Source organism: Giraffa tippelskirchi, chromosome 13 (assembly GCF_054371585.1).
Source record: "Giraffa tippelskirchi isolate mGirTip1 chromosome 13, T2T-mGirTip1v1.2.pri, whole genome shotgun sequence".
Lineage (NCBI taxonomy): Eukaryota > Metazoa > Chordata > Mammalia > Artiodactyla > Giraffidae > Giraffa > Giraffa tippelskirchi.
Genome location: NC_137287.1, coordinates 105,584,812 through 105,600,963, shown reverse-complemented (window position 1 = coordinate 105,600,963; position 16,152 = coordinate 105,584,812).

The window sequence follows — 16,152 nt, the reverse complement described above, 5'->3', positions numbered from 1 at the left end:
CCTGCAATGTGGGAAGCCCAGCTTCAATCCCTGGGTTGGGAAGATCCCCTGGAGAAGGACATGGCAACCCACTCCAGTATTTTTGCCTGGAGAATTCCAAGGACAGAGTAGCTTGGTGGGCTATGGTCCATGGGCTCACAAAGAGTCGGACACGACTGAGTTACACACACGCGCACACACACACACACACACACACCCCGACTGGACACCCTATTTCCTCCACGAAGCACAGGATTTGGAGTCACTGCACCTGGCTTTGAATCTTGCCTTTGCAACACAACTTTGGGCAAGTCGTGTTGTATTTGTAGTTTCTTTCTCTCTTCTTTCTCCTTCTCTCTTTTTATGTAATGTTCCATTGTATGAATATTTCACAGTTCATCTCTTCTGCTGCTGATGGATATTTGGCTTGTTTGCAGTGGAGGAGGCTGCTATGAACATGCATGAACATGTCTTTTGGTAGACATCTGTATTCATTCTTCTTGGGTATAAAAATCTAGGAGTGCTGCTGAATCGTAAAGAAGGTATATGCTTAACTTTAGTGTGTATTGTTAAATAGTTTTCCAAAGGGATTGTAACCATTTATTCTCCTATCAGCAGTGTATGAGAGTTCTAGTTGCTCTACATTTGATACTGTTAGTTTTTTAAATTTTAGCTATTCTGGTAGCACTATGCTCTTTGAATCTTTGTATCACCTCTGAGGGGGGTTCCCTGGAGGCTCAGCTGGTAAAGAACCTGCCTGCCAATGCAAGAGACACAAGAGATCCAGGTTCGATCCTTGAGTGGGGAAGATCCCCTGGAGAAGGAAATGGCAACCCACTCCAGTATTTTTGCCTGGAAAATCCCATGGACAGAGGAGCCTGGCAGGCTACAGTCCATGAGTTGGACACAGCTGAGTGAGCACACACATACACATCACCTCTGAGAGGTAGATGTATGTGTAGACACTGTTGCTTAGTGACTAAATTCATCAATATCCTCCTCTCTAGGAACCTTTCAGCTAAGGGCGGGGTGGGGGGGGGCTCTAAACAACACAGGAATGAGGCGTCCACGCTCTGTAATTTTACAGTCGACCCTCTTTAGAACTATGGTCCTGCATCCATGGATTAAATCAACAAGTGGATCACATAGTACTGTAGCACATATGTTTTGAAAAAAAATCTGCATATAAGTGGGCCTGTGCAATTAAAACTCATACTTTTCAAGAATTAACTGTAATTCTGGCCAATGAGACAGAAGAGAATATCTTCTGGGTGAGACTTCCAGGAACACGTTGGCTTTCTTGAGAAAAGAATCAAGTTTATCCTTCATTCCTTTATTTTCTTTCTTCTTCTGCCAGGACAATGAACATGATGTCATCCATGGAACAGCATCTTTCATGAGGTCACAACATGAGAAACAGACCAAGAGATTCACAGAAACACTGGCAATGACATGATCAAACCAGTGAAACAACCCAAGCAGATCCCTGTTTGGAGACTTCCTATAAGACAAATCCCCTAACCTACTATTGGTCAGGTTTTCTACTGCTTGTAACTAAGAGCATGCTTTGGCAATACTTTGACTATCTCTACTTTACAATTGAGGAAACAGGCTCAGATAGTTCAATAGACTTGGCCAGAGGTATGGTACAAGTCCAGATCTTTCTGATTCCAAATCATACGTTTTTTCCCTGGCTTCCCAGAACCCAAGGAAAGGAAATTTGGCTTAGAAAGGTGTGGCAGTAAATTTTTAGCCAGACATCTCATTTTGTGAAATAAAATGCTATTATTTTCAGAATTCTTTACAACTGGCTCTGGCCATTTGACTAAGTCTAGCCAGTGAGATGTAAGCTGAGAGATGTTGTGGTGATTTCTGGGATACTGAGGGCTGGGGAGCATCATACCTTTCTTCTACCTTTTTTTCCTTCTGCCTAGGAAGAGAGAAAATCCATTTTCTGACTGGAATTCAGGCAGTCCTCTTGGACTATGAGATGACCTTAATAATTAATGATGAAAGCCATACTGAGAATGGTGGAGTGGGAAGATAAGTTTCTGGGTTTCTTTCTTTTACTTTTCTTTTTTTTTGGTTGCACCACATGGCTTGTAGGATCTCAGTTCCCTGAGCAAGAATTGAACCTGGGCCACAGCAGTGAAAGCCTAAAATCCTAACCACCAGGCCACCAGGGAACTCCCCTAAATTTTGGGGTTTCTGATGACACTGAGAATCTTCAATTCTGGACAGTCTAGCAACCCTGGACAGCTTACCTCCAAGTCTTATTTCGCTACCTTTATTTTTTCCTTTCTATTCCATGCAGCTAAATCTAATTCCTGCTGACACACCAGCATTTAGTTTAGGCATGAGTAGGTGATGCAATTCAGGTCCCTGGGGACATTCATTGCCAAGTGTGGGGATGGGAGGGGGACAGCATACCTAGGAAAGTTTTCCTTTGATCTTCAAAAGCAACAGAAAGAGGAGAAGATCCCTTTCTTCTGCCTCTGAACATTATCTTAGATGTGATATATGGGTCTACGGGTGGGCATAGTCATCTGGTGAGGATGTAAGGAGCTGGTTTGATGACAGAGCCAAGACCTGAGGACAGCAGAATGGAGGGAGAGGAAGAACCTGGGTCCCTGATGGAAGCACAGGGCTGCCAACTCTATTAATGTACCCTGGAGCCACCTTGTCTCCAGATTTTTATTCCATAAATAATAGCAATCCTTTCTGTTGTGTGCATGCATGCTCAGTCACTCAGTTATGTCCAACCCTTTATGATCCATATGGACTGTAGCCTGCCAGCCTCTTCTGTCCATGGGATTTTCCTGGCAAGTATACTGGAATGGGTTGCCATTTCCTTCTCCAGGGGATTTTCCTCACCCAGGGATCCAACTCATGTCTCCTGCATTGCAGGCAGATTCTTTAACCACTGAGACATGTGGGAAGCCTACCCCCTTTTTGTTAACCCATTTTATTTGGGCTTTAGGTTATTTGCAGCCAAAATTCTGGCTAATAGGTGTAGGATAAGGCCCAGGGTGTGGCCATTAAAATAGGTGGTTGCTATGAAATGGAGGTGGATACTAAAGAGATGGTAGGACTTGGGGAAAAGAGGAAGGATGTGGGGCAGGGGCCAAAGTCCTCGGTGAGTGAAAAAGAGGTTGGTGGATAGCAGTAAAGTTGTAGAGGTAGAGGGTAGAGGGGAATGTAACTGAATAGCATGAATTCCCAAAGATGTGGAGCTTTGACATGAAGAGGAAGAGTATCAGTCTGGATAATTCAGACTGTAAGAAACAAGAATGAATTCTGGCTAATTTGGCAGAAAACTTGTTTATGAAAAGATCATGGATAACTTGAGGCAGAATGTAGAGAGCCTCCAGGCCAGACACTGACAACAGCCTTCTGTTCATATTTCTTGAGGCAATGAATAAATGGGCTCCAGGTTAGAAATTTACGGCCAGCCTCCTGTTTATACTTCAAGATAGAAATAACAAGAGGAACAGGGAAAATAGCTGGGCTTTGTCTCCTATGGACACTTTAAGATAACAGTAATGGGAGAAGGAAATGGCAACCCACTCCAGTATTCTTGCCTGGAAAAGTCCATGGACAGAGGAGCCTGGTGGGCTGCAGTCCATGGGGTTACATGACTGAGCACGCGTGCATGAGGGTGGAGGGAAATGGGTTGGTAGCAATAAACTGGTAGAACTAAAAAAAAAAAAAAAATGATAACAGTAATGGCAGAGTCAGAGAAGCGTTAAGCACTACCTGAGTAAAAGATCAAGAGGTCACATATTTCTCACCCTTGTGATCAGGGAGGTCTTGATTGCACATGTGCAGAAAGGCTCCTTGGGGAATCAAAAGAAGGAGGGGACACCAGACCATAATAAGTTGTGTTAACACCCCCAAAGTCTCTTGCACTGAAATCCATCTTGGCTAAAGGATGCACGCACACATATGGAAGGGCCCTGAGACAAATCAGCGATAGGGTAAAAGCAAATCAAGACAATCGGCCAGAGGAAAGCAAAGATCTGGAAGACTGCCCCTTATAAATGATTTAAACTTCCAAAGGTGCGACTTTTTCTCTGAGCTCACTCATTTGTCTCTAGGCATGGACTGCTTTTCTAATAAACACCTTTCTTTCCTCTCTACTTTCTGTCTCCTTGTCAAGTTTTTTTTTTTTTCAAAGCAGACACGAACTGGGGCCCAGACTTTCGCTGCTGGCCCTCATGGTGTAGTGGTTAAGATCTGGCACTCTAACTGCCACGGTCAAGATTTGATCCCGATCTCACCTCCAGTTGCTGCTCACTGCTATCTCTCTGAAATCAAACCTACAGAATCTTCTGCAGGTAGAAAGAACCAGTCTTGCAGACTATCTTTCTAAGGTCAGTGCCCAACGACAACGGGTGGAACTGGCCCTATGAAGACAATACTGTTGCCAACAGCAAGCAACCCAGACATGGCTGCCCCCATAAAGAGTCTCTGTGGACCTGTGAGTATCTGATGGGTGGAGCCTAGGTCACATGACTACACTTTGGCAAGGGGATGGTATTTCTAGTTCCTAGTATGGCAGCACAGCTCTGTTTCAGAGGCAGGGGATTTTCCCCAAACTGAGGAAAGGAGTTCAGATGATGGGTGGCTAAAAAGCATGATCAGTACCCATCATTATGGGGAGGGAGCCCTGGGGAATGAAGAAGGTTCTGAGATGCATGTGGTTGTCAGGATATTAGGGGTCTGTGCTTGAGAGAGCCTAAGGGAAGTGGTATCCTCTTTGAAAGCTCCAGAGGGGAGACTGTAAAGCCCTTCGTGGAGATTAGAATATCTCTCCTATGCACACTTCTACCAAGTGAAGTCAACTTTGAGTCAGGGCCCCCTACGTATCCTGTACAAAATCCCTGAAGAGAGGGAACATTCTGGGAAAGTCAAGAGGTGTGTTTTGTATGAAAAATAGAGGTTCAGAGACTATAGAGGACAGATTTAGATGGAGGCTGATGTGAGAGGGGACAGGGGTAGGCAGGCCTGGAGCAGCAAGGGGTGATGGTGTGGTTGAAGGTGGGAGTGCTGGAGGCGGGACAGGAGTACACCATGGTGGGAACTGAATTCAGCTCCCGATAGGATAAGAATCTTAGTGCTAAGAGCCTGGAGCCAGTGTCTTCACTCTGCCCTAGCCCCCTCGGGTGGCAGAGCCTGTAGAGGGCTCCTGAGCAATCCTGGCGTGCTCTCAGAGAGGTGGCGAAGGTGTCATGAAATCTGTGATGGGGCAAACCAGCCATGAGCTTGTCATTGGCTGTCCCTGTGGGCAGAGTGTCACTACATCCAAGGCATAGTCGTGCTTACCTCCCCATGTTTGTGTTTATTGCCCCCAAGGAAGTTCCCCAGGCAGGGATTTTAACTAATTTCCTTTTCTATCCCTAGGGATGAGTATGAGGTTGGGACCTGGAAAAACCTAAGGCCTAACCTGACTTGTCTGTTAATTTGCTCTATGACTTTAGACAAATCAATCAACCTCTCTGAGCCTCAATTTCATTATGTCTAAACTTGGACTTGATTTCTGAGGTCCTCCTAGACTTATTGTCTATGATTCTCTTATCTCTTCTTTCTAACCCCCCTGGTATATAAAATTATATTCCATAAGTACATCATATTTTATTATCCCATTGATGTACATCAGGTTGCTTCTACTACTTTGCATTTACAAACAATAATGCAATCTATGTCACTATACATGTCTTCTTCTGCACATGTGTGAATTTCTGCCAGTAATAGTTTTGGGAATGGAACTGGTGAGTGAAAGGGCATGCACACATTTAATTTTGCAATTTATTGCCAAATGGCTGTCCAAACTGGTTACACCAATTTACTCCTCCCCTACCAGCAAAGCCTGAGAAGTCTCAGTGTTCCTCATCCTTGTCAACACTTGGTACTGACAGATTTGTTAGTGTTTTGACTAAGACAGACCATATAGTTAAGTGGGCTTCTCAGGTGGTGCTAGTATGTAAAGAACCCACCTCACCTGACCGAGTAAAGTATCCACTTACTTTACTTGGTCAAGTAACGTATCCACTGACTTTGCGCATACTTGACCAAAACATCTCTAATAAACTCTATGTATAATGTTAACTGTGGAGCCTTACAGCAAGGTCACAGATATGGAGCCCTGTACCAAGGTCACAGGACAATCACTGGAACTGACCAAGCCTCATAGCAACTCTTCCCATGAGCCTTTGGATCCAAACCAACCAGTTCCCTGACCCCATATTAGGTAAAAATACTCACCCTATAGCATCCTAACCAATCACCTAATGCCACCATTCTGTCTTGAGGCTATAAAAATGAGCTACTAGCCTGCGAAAGGTTTGGCTCTCCCGTAAACCAGCCCACTGTTCTAACAGGATCTCCCACTGTAATAAAACTTTATTCTCCTCTCATCTGCCTCATGTCTGGAAATTCTTTTCCAGCCCATGTGTGGACCGTGACAGTAACCTGTCAATATTATAGATAATTCTTTGTTTCAGAAATGTATAAAACTGCATCTCTAGTTTCTAACAGATTGAACAGACTTTGAGAATCTGTCTCCTGGATTATACCCTCAGTTTGGCTTGCATAAAGTTCTCATTTATTCTTCTTAGCTTGATTGTTAATTGATTTTTCATTAACACAATTTTAAATGAGCACCTGTTCATTTTTTGCCAATCTTATAGGTATAAAATTATTTCTTGTTGTAATTTTCCTTTGTGTTTCCCAGATTTAGTGTGTCTTCATCAGTTTGGGCTACCAGAACTAAGTACCATAGACAAGGTGGTTTTTAAAAAGCAGAAACTTATTTCTCACAATTCTGATACTGAGCAGGGCCCTGTGGAGCTCCTGGGCACAAAAGTTTTTCTGTATCTCCCATTTCTTTCTTTCTTTAAAAAATATATGCTTATTTATTTATTTGGTCTTAGTTGTGGCATGCAGGATCTTTCAGTTGCGCAGCATGAGAATGCTTAGCTGAGGCATGTGGGAAGTGGATCCCACATGGGATCCAACCTGGGACCCTGGCATTGAGAGCAGTGAGTCTTAGCCACTGGACTACCAGGGAAGTCCTGTCCCCTGTTTCTTTGATCACAGGAAATAGCCTTCACTCAGCCTCCATGACCTTCCCTGAGTTCCAACAGGCAGATTCAAGCAATTGTTAACTAGGGAAGAGAGGGGATATGAGACTAGGGAGAAACATCAAGAGAAATAATAGTGTACCCTTGGGGCAAGGCCCTGGTTCCCCATCAATGGATACAGACAACAATATCTTTGAGCTGTTTTGCCGATAGGAAACCCTCTCCTAGCGGGAGAAGTTAGTGATTAACCATGGTCTGCTGCTCACAAGCATGCAGACCCCAGACCAGTTGGAACCTGAAGACTGATGATGCTGACTCTTGCTTACCTCACCACCAACCCATCAGAAGAATGTCCATGGGCTGATCACGCCCTCTTTGAACTGTGGAGCCCTATACCAAGGTCACAGGACAAAAATCTCCGGAATTAACCAAGCCCCATAGCAACTGTCTCCATGAGCCTCCTGATCTAAACTGGCCAGTCCCCTCACCCCATATTAAGTAAAGTACCCACCCTGTAGCATCCCAACCAATCACCTAATGCCACCCTTCCAGCAGGAATTTTCTCTGTCTTGAGGCTATAAAAACTGGCTACTAGCCCTCAAATTGGGTTTGCTCCACCTTGAGCCAGTCCGACATTCTAACAGAGTCTCCTGCTCTGACCTGTGCTTAGTCGCTCAGTCCTGTCCAGCTCTTTTCGACCCCATGGACTGTAGCCCACCAGGCCCCTCTGTCCATGGGGATTCTCCAGGCAAGAATACTGGAGTGGGTTGCCACGCCCTCCTCCAGGGGATCTTCCCAACCTAGCAATCGAATCCACATCACCTGCATTGCAGGCGGATTCTTTATCGTCTGAGCCACCAGGGAAGCACAAGAATACCGGAGTGAGTAGCCTATCGCTTCTCCAGTGGAATTTGCCAACTCAGGAATCGAACCAGGGTCTCCTGCATTGCAGGCGGATTCATTACTAGCTGAACTTCCCAGGAAGCCCCCTCTCCTGCTCTAATAAACTCTAGTCTCCTCTCATTCTGTCTCATGTCTGGAAATTCTTTTCCAACTTAGCTCTTTGGCCTCTTGTTGTAAGGGTACTAATTCCATTCATGAGGACTCCATCCTCCTGACCTAATTACCTCCCAAAGACCCCCACCTCTAAGTATAATCACACTGGGAGTTAGAGTTCAACATATGAATTTGGAGGAGACACAAACGTTCAGTCCATGGCATTCTGCCTCTGCCCCCCACTCAGCCCAATTCACATCCTTCTCACGTGCAAAATATTCATTCATCTCAAAAGCCTGTCCAATGGAAAAAAAATGCACAACCTGCAAGTTGAGAATTACGCTTTTTTCAGAGGACTTGCACCCAGGATACAACCTCTCAGATAGCTCTGAGGGACTCTTCCAAAGAGGTGGGGAGCCAGGATATATAGGTATTTTTGCTGAGAAAAAGAAGACATATAGCAGAACATTAAAAGATTATTGCTGATCACAATGGCCTCCCAGCCCAGACATCTCAGGTTAATCATTTTAGTGCTCTTTGATGTATAGGAAGAAGCAAGAGTCTGGGCTCATTGAAATTATTCCTTTGATATACATCTTAAATATATAGGGCCAGCGTCTTATTTTTCTCCATCTTAAATTTCCCTTAGGATGCACTGTTGGGGGAGGCTGAGTGACTTGTGGCATTGGGCAACCTGTTTTTCTTCATCCTGAATTCCCCTCAGGGTACACCCTTGGGGCCTGTTGGAGTGGTTGATGGCTTTCTGGCTGCAACCTACTTTGCTTACAGAAATGGCAAGGCAGCATTCTCTATCCATAGCTCCAAGAGTCTGGTCCCAACATCCACTCCAAAGTCTAAAATCCAAAGTCTCATCTAAATACCATCTAAAATCAGATATGAGTGAGACCCTGTTTCAGTGAAAAGGAAAGAAAAAAAGAGAGGAATGAGTTTTTTTCTTTCCCTTTCCTAAGAACAAAGAAGACAGAACCATGAGCAGGCCTGAACACTCCTAGTTTTTTCACTTTAACTGCTCCTAACTTTACATGTCTCTGACTAAATTTGCTTTTCTGCACCCTAACTCTGCAGGAGCTACACTTCACACCTATTTTCCTTAGACTCTATGCTAAATACATTTTGTATCTGGTGTTTACCCTTACAACACCCTTGCTGTTGTAGTTACATGTCAGAAAGAAGGCCACAGAGCCACTGAACTACAAGACTCAATTACTGGGTACTGACACCAGCCCATGACTGTCTCGGAAACACAAGAAGAGGAAATCAAGATCCTATCACCGTCGTTCCTCATTGTGACTCCTGACTGTGAGCCCTCATCTTATGTAAGCCCCTAGACTCTTCATGGAGGGGGGCATAGCTCTTTAGGCATGATCCTACTATGTTCCCCTCTGTGCTGGTTGAGAATTAAAGCCAACTTTCTATTTCCTCCAAACTCTGTCTCTGTATTTTTTCATTCAGCTTTGGTGGGCAGAGAAAGCCAAGATTTTGGCAAGCAACAACTCCAGGTATGACTCAATCTGACGAGGCAAATTGCTCTAGAGATGTGAATCTGTAAAACCAAAACGGTATGTGCTTGTAAAATACGTTGGTGGGGACTTCCCTGGTGGTCCAGTGATAAGACTCCACGCTCCCAAAGCAGGGTGTCTGGATTTGATCTCTGACCAGCCAACTAGATCAACATATGATGAAACTAAGAATTCACATCAGCAACTAAGACCTGGAGCAACCAAATAAATATTTAAAAACATGTATCATTAAAAATAATAATAAAATACATTGGTGGGACAGGCACAGGATAGACATTCCTCCCTTCAAACTGGAGGAATAGGGAATAAGGAAGAGCTGAAGAGTGTCAAGTGATTCCAAAATCTAGCAAGATAATTTCCTTGAGACCCTAAGTTTCAAAAATAATCCTCTTTGGCTCTGCACTCTGCCTTCCAGCCCACTGGGGTAGCCATTCTACCTGTCAGTTCTGCTGGGCCAGCAGGGTCCTGCCCCCAGGGTTTGGACAAAGGTTGAGCCCCTACAGTTTTGGACAGAGGTCATCTGGCCTATGGAAAGTAAGGTAGTGCCCCCTCTCCCTCCTTTGGAAATTGAAGAGGCAGCTCTGCTGGTCTCTGAATTGCCAGCAGGATCATGGATTCTTTAAAGAATAGAGCATATTGGCAGCTGAATAGCTTTATGGTCCCTTTGGTAAAATCAAGAAGTCCAACCACCTTCCTTCATTCCTTTCCATCTCCTTCTTTGGCTCACACTGGCAGTTTTCCAACTGGGGTACCTGATTAAGTCCATGGTTCATACATCGTACTTCACTTTCAGAGGCTTGCTGGAACTTGAGTCTAGTTATAGTCTAGAAGCAAAGAAGGATGGTGGGATGGGTTCTGAAGAGAATCAGCATTGTCTTGCATGGCAACTGCCTCAGGGGAGGCCATGAGAAAGCAATCTGTGCAGTTAATCCCCTCAGATGGATTTGCAAAGACAGATACCACTGGGGGTGGGGTCATCTCTTCTATTGGGAAGGAAGACCCATCAGAATTCAGCAGTTCAAGGTTTCCCTGGTGGCTCGGTGGTAAAGAATCTGCCTGCCAATGCAGGACACAGGTTTGGTCCCTGATTCGGGAAGATCTCATATGCTGCGGAACAAGTAAACCCTTGTGCCACAACTATTAGGCTTGTGCTCTAGAACTTGGAAGCCACAACTCCTAAGCCCATGTGCCACAGCTATTGAAGCCCGTGCACCTAAAGCCTATACTCCACAGCGAGAACCCACTGCAATGAGAAGCCCTCACCCTTCAACTAGAGTAGCACCCACTTTCCAAAACTAGAGAAAGCTCATGCACAGTAACGAAGTCCCAGCGCAGCCTAAATAAATCAGTTCAGTTCAGTCGCTCAGTTGTGTCCGACTCTTTGCGACCCCATGAACCGCAGCACACCAGGCTTCTCTGTCCATCACCAACTCCCGGAGTCTACCCAAACCCATGTCCATCGAGTCGGTGATGCCATCCAACCATCTCATCCTCTGTCGTCCCCTTCTCCTCCCGCCCCCAATCCAACCCAGCATTAGGGTCTTTTCCAATGAGTCAACCCTTCGCATGAGGTGGCCAAAGTACTGGAGTTTCAGCTTCAACATCAGACCTTCCAATGAACACCCAGGATTGATCTCTTTTAGGATGGATTGATTGGATCTCCTGGCAGTCCAAGGGACTCTGAAGAGTCTTCTCCAACACCACAGTTCAAAAGCATCAATTCTGCGGCTCTCAGCTTTCTTCACCGTCCAACTCTCACATCCATACATGACCACTGGAAAAACCATAGCCTTGACTAGACGGACTTTTGTTGGCAAAGTAATGTCTCTGCTTTTCAATATGCTATCTAGGTTGGCCATAACCTTCCTTCCAAGGAGTAAACGTCTTTTAATTTCATGGCTGCAGTCACCATCAGCAGTGATTCTGGAGCCCAAAAAAATAAAGTCTGACACTGTTTCCACTCTTTCCCCATCTATTTCCCATGAAGTGATGGGACCAGATGTCATGATCTTAGTTTTCTGAATGTTGAGCTTTAAGCCAACTTTTTCACTCTCCTCTTTCACCTTCATCAAGAGGCTCTTTAGTTCTTCTTCACTCTCTGCCATAAGGGTGGTGTCATCTGCATATCTGAGGTTATTGATATTTCTCCCGGCAATCTTGATTCCAGCTTGTGTTTCTTCCAGCCCAGCATTTCTCATGATGTACTCTGCATATAAGTTAAATAAGCAGGGTGACAATATACAGCCTTGACGTACTCCTTTTCCTATTTGGAACCAGTCTGTTGTTCCATGTCCAGTTCTAACTGTTGCTTCCTGACCTGCATACAGGTTTCTCAAGAGACAGGTCAGATGGTCTGGTATTCCCATCTCTTTCAGAATTTTCCACAGATTATTGTGATCCACACAGTCAAAGGCTTTGGCATAGTCAATAAAGCAGAAATAGATGTTTTTCTGGAACTCTCTTGCTTTTTCGATGATCCAGCGGATATTGGCAATTTGATCTCTGGTTCCTTTGCCTTTTCTAAAACCAGCTTGAACATCTGGAAGTTGACGGTTCATGTATTGCTGAAGCCTGGCTTGGAGAATTTTGAGCATTACTTTACTAGCATGTGAGATGAGTGCAATTGTGCAGTAGTTTGAGCATTCTTTGGCATTGCCTTTCTTTGGGATTGGAACGAAAACTGACCTTTTCCAGTCCTGTGGCCACTGCTGAGTTTTCCAAATTTGCTGGCATATCGAGTGCAGCACTTTCACAGCATCATCTTTCAGGATTTGAAATAGCTCAATTGGAATTCCATCACCTCCACTAGCTTTGTTCGTAGTGATGCTTTCTAAGGCCCACTTGACTTCACATTCCAAGATGTCTGGCTCTAGGTGAGTGATCACACCATCGTGATTATCTGGGTCATGAAGATCTTTTTTGTACAGTTCTTCTGTGTATTCTTGCCACCTCTTCTTAATATCTTCTGCTTCTGTTAGGTCCATACAATTTCTGTCCTTTATCGAGCCCATCTTTGCATGAAATGTTCCTTTGGTATCTCTAATTTTCTTGAAGAGATCTCTAGTCTTTCCCAATCTGTTGTTTTCCTCTATTTCTTTGCACTGATCGCTGAGGAAGGCTTTCTTTTTTTTTTTTTTTTTTTTTTTATACTTATATATTTATTCCAGTGGGATGAAACTCCTAGATCTAGAGTTACTGTTTCAAAAGCAACGCACGTTTATAAAGTGGACAGGTCATGCCACAGTGCTACTCCAAACCAGAGCAGATACCGACACAGGTAATGATGCCCAGCCTCCTGCTTTCCACACTGATACAGGTACGGCATATTAACCAGGTAAGATTTCAACCCATTAGAGCCAAGATTTGTACTAAATTTGTAACTTCCTGACCAATGGGCTTAAGAAGCTAACACGTGTTCTTCATTCGAGTTCTTCGAGCATGACACACCCATTTCCCTGCTTTGTATGTGTCACAGCTCTGTTCTTAAATGACACATTTATTCATATGCATTATTTTCTGCCAGTTGTCTATTCCATCTTTTTGGCACCTTCTGCCATGCCAAAGCTGATTTAAATCTTTGTATGGGCTGGCTTACTGTCTTCATGTCTTCCAGGGCTCCATGTCCTACTTAGTAAAGCCTTTCTCCTTTCTGTGTGTGGTGGTGGTGGTTTAGTCACTAAGTCGTGTCCGCCTCTTGCGACCTCATGGACTGTAGCCTGCCAGGCTCTCTGTCCACGGGATTCTCCAGGCAAGAATACTGGAGTGGGATGCCATTTATTTCATAATTAGAGCTGCTAAATACAATTGTCTCATATTTCTTTGTAAGGTCTAGGTATGTTTTTTCGGAGAGTGGATAACTCACTGTTAAAACATCATTTCCCCAATGATGAAAACCTAATCTTAGTTACACGTTGTTGTTTAGTGGCTAAGTTGCATCTGACTCTTTGGGACCCCATGGACTGTAGCCCACCAGGCTCCCCTGTCTGTGGGATTCTCCAGGCAAGATACTGGAGTGGGTTGCCATTTCCTTCTCCAGGGGAGGAAGGCTTTCTTATCTCTCCTTGCTATTCTTTGGAACTCTGCGTTCAGATGGAATATCTTTCCTTTTCTCCTTTGCTTTTCGCTTCTCTTCTCTTCCCAGCTATCTGTAAGGCCTCCTCAGACAGCCATTTTGCTTTTTTGCATTTCTTTTCCATGGGGATTTTCTTGATCCCTGTCTCTTGTACAATGTTACAAACCTCTGTCCATAGTTCATCAGGCACTTTGTCTATCAGGTCTAGTCCCTTAAATCTATTTGTCACTTCCACTGTATATTCATAAGGGATTTGATCTAGGTCATACCTGAATGGTCTAGTGGTTTTCCCTACTTTCTTCAATTTAAGTCTGAATTTGGCAATAAGCAGTTCATGATCTGAGCCACAGTCCGCTCCCGGTCTTGTTTTTGCTGACTGTATAGAGCTTCTCCATCTTTGGCTGCAAAGAATATAATCAATCTGATTTCGGTGTTGACCATCTGGTGATGTCCACGTGTAGAGTCTTCTCTTGTGTTGTTGGAAGAGGGTGTTTGCTATGACCAGTGCATTCTCGTGGCAAAACTCTATTAGCCTTTGCCCTGCTTCATTCTGTACTCCAAGGCCAAACTTTCCTGTTATGCCAGGTGTTTCTTGACTTCCTACTTTTGCATTCCAGTCCCCTGTAATGAAAAGGACATCTTTTTTGGGTGTTAGTTCTAGAAGGTCTTGTAGGTCTTCATAGAACCGTTCAACTTCAGCTTCTTCGGCGTTACTGGTCGGGGCATAGACTTGGATTACCATGATATTGAATGGTTTGCCTTGGAAACTAACAGAGATCATTCTGTTCTGTCCTAAATAAATAAATTAATTAAATTATATGTGAAAAAAGAATTTAGCAGTTCAATGTCTCCAGCTTCATGAGGGTCTTTCACACATCTCCATACTGACTTACAGGATCCCGTTTTTTTTTTTTTTCTCATTCAATGCCCTAATTTTAACAGTAGACCCTCTTTGAGGCTGGGAGTTCAATTTACATTGTAATTTGGCCAGTTTCAGAAGGAGGTTCTGCCTGTTGGTTTTTCAACAATTTCAGCCCCTTGGCAACAGAAGGCAAGGGATTCATTCCATCAGGCCACACAGAGAAACTTTTAGGTCATTTATGCAATCTAAGGACTGGAAGCTGGGAACCTGAACCCCTGAACTCTTTCTTTTCTGGCCCCAGCGAGTCCAGTGACATCCAGAGCAACCAGGAAAGGTAATTGCAATAATAATTTTCCCAAAACTGTTCCCAACTCTCATATGCATAACCACTCAGCTCCTTGCTTCTCAGTGGTTGATTAGGAGTATCCAGTGCAGGTAATTTGTTTGTCCGTATTGCCAAATCACACCAGACATGATCTGCTCTCTTTACTACTGAAAATAGAGCTGAAAATAGAGTAGTAAGAGATTAGAGAGCCAATTCCAGGAATCCCAGAACGAGTTCAGAAAACTCATCCTTAATGGTCTGTTCGTCTACAACCACTCTCAGTATCAAAATCTGTATTGGGGTTCTCCAGAGATACAGAAGCAACAGGCCATGAGAGACGGAGAGACTGAGCAGGGCCTTCCTGGGTCAAAGGTTCGTCTATGTCCCCATTCCTTTTCTTTTTTAATTTAATTAATTTATTTTTGGCTGTGCTGGGTCTTCATTGCTGCGAGCAGGCTCTCTCTAGCTGTGGTGAGCAGGGGTTACTCTTTGCTGTGGTGCACAGACTTCTTATTGTGGCCACTGCTCTTGTTGCAGAGCATGGGCTTTAGAGCATGGGCTCAGTAGTTGTGGTATGTGGGATCTTCCTGGACCAGGGATCGAACCTGTGTCACCTGAACTGACAGGCGAATTCTTAACCACTGGACCACCAGGGAAGCCCTTTTTAAAAAAAAAAAAATTATTTATTTGGCTGAACCAGGTATTAAGTTGCAGCATGAGGGATCTTCAGTTGTGCATGCAAACTCATAGTTTCAGCACCTAATTCCCTGACCAGGGACTGAACCTGGGCCCCCTGCATTGGGAGTGTAGTCTTACACTGGACCACCAGGAAAGTCCCCTTATTTCTTGTTTGTAGAAAAAGGCTTTTGTCTCCTAGGGCTTCCCTGAGTTCGAAAGGCACAGGCAGCTACAAATTATGGAAGGGAGGTAATGCAGAAACAAAGGAAAAAGAGAGAAACGATAAAAGTAATGATAGTAGTTCAGAGATAAAACAGAGTTCTAGTTCCTCCTCAGTAACAGTCGGAAGGCTATTTTTGAGTTGTTCTTCAGGAGGATGGTGACTATGTGCTGTGGAACACAAGCACTAGATCCCAAACTGGCTGGAAACAGAAGGCTGATGATTGAGATCCTGAAACACCACCCTGTTACCTCACCGCAAACCAATCACAGGAAAGTCATGAATCCTGTAGCCCTCACCCCTATGCTTCTGTTGTTCAGTTGCTAAGTCGTGTCCAACTCTGAGACCCCATGGACTGTAGCACGCCAGGCTTCCCTATCCTTCACTATCTCCTGGA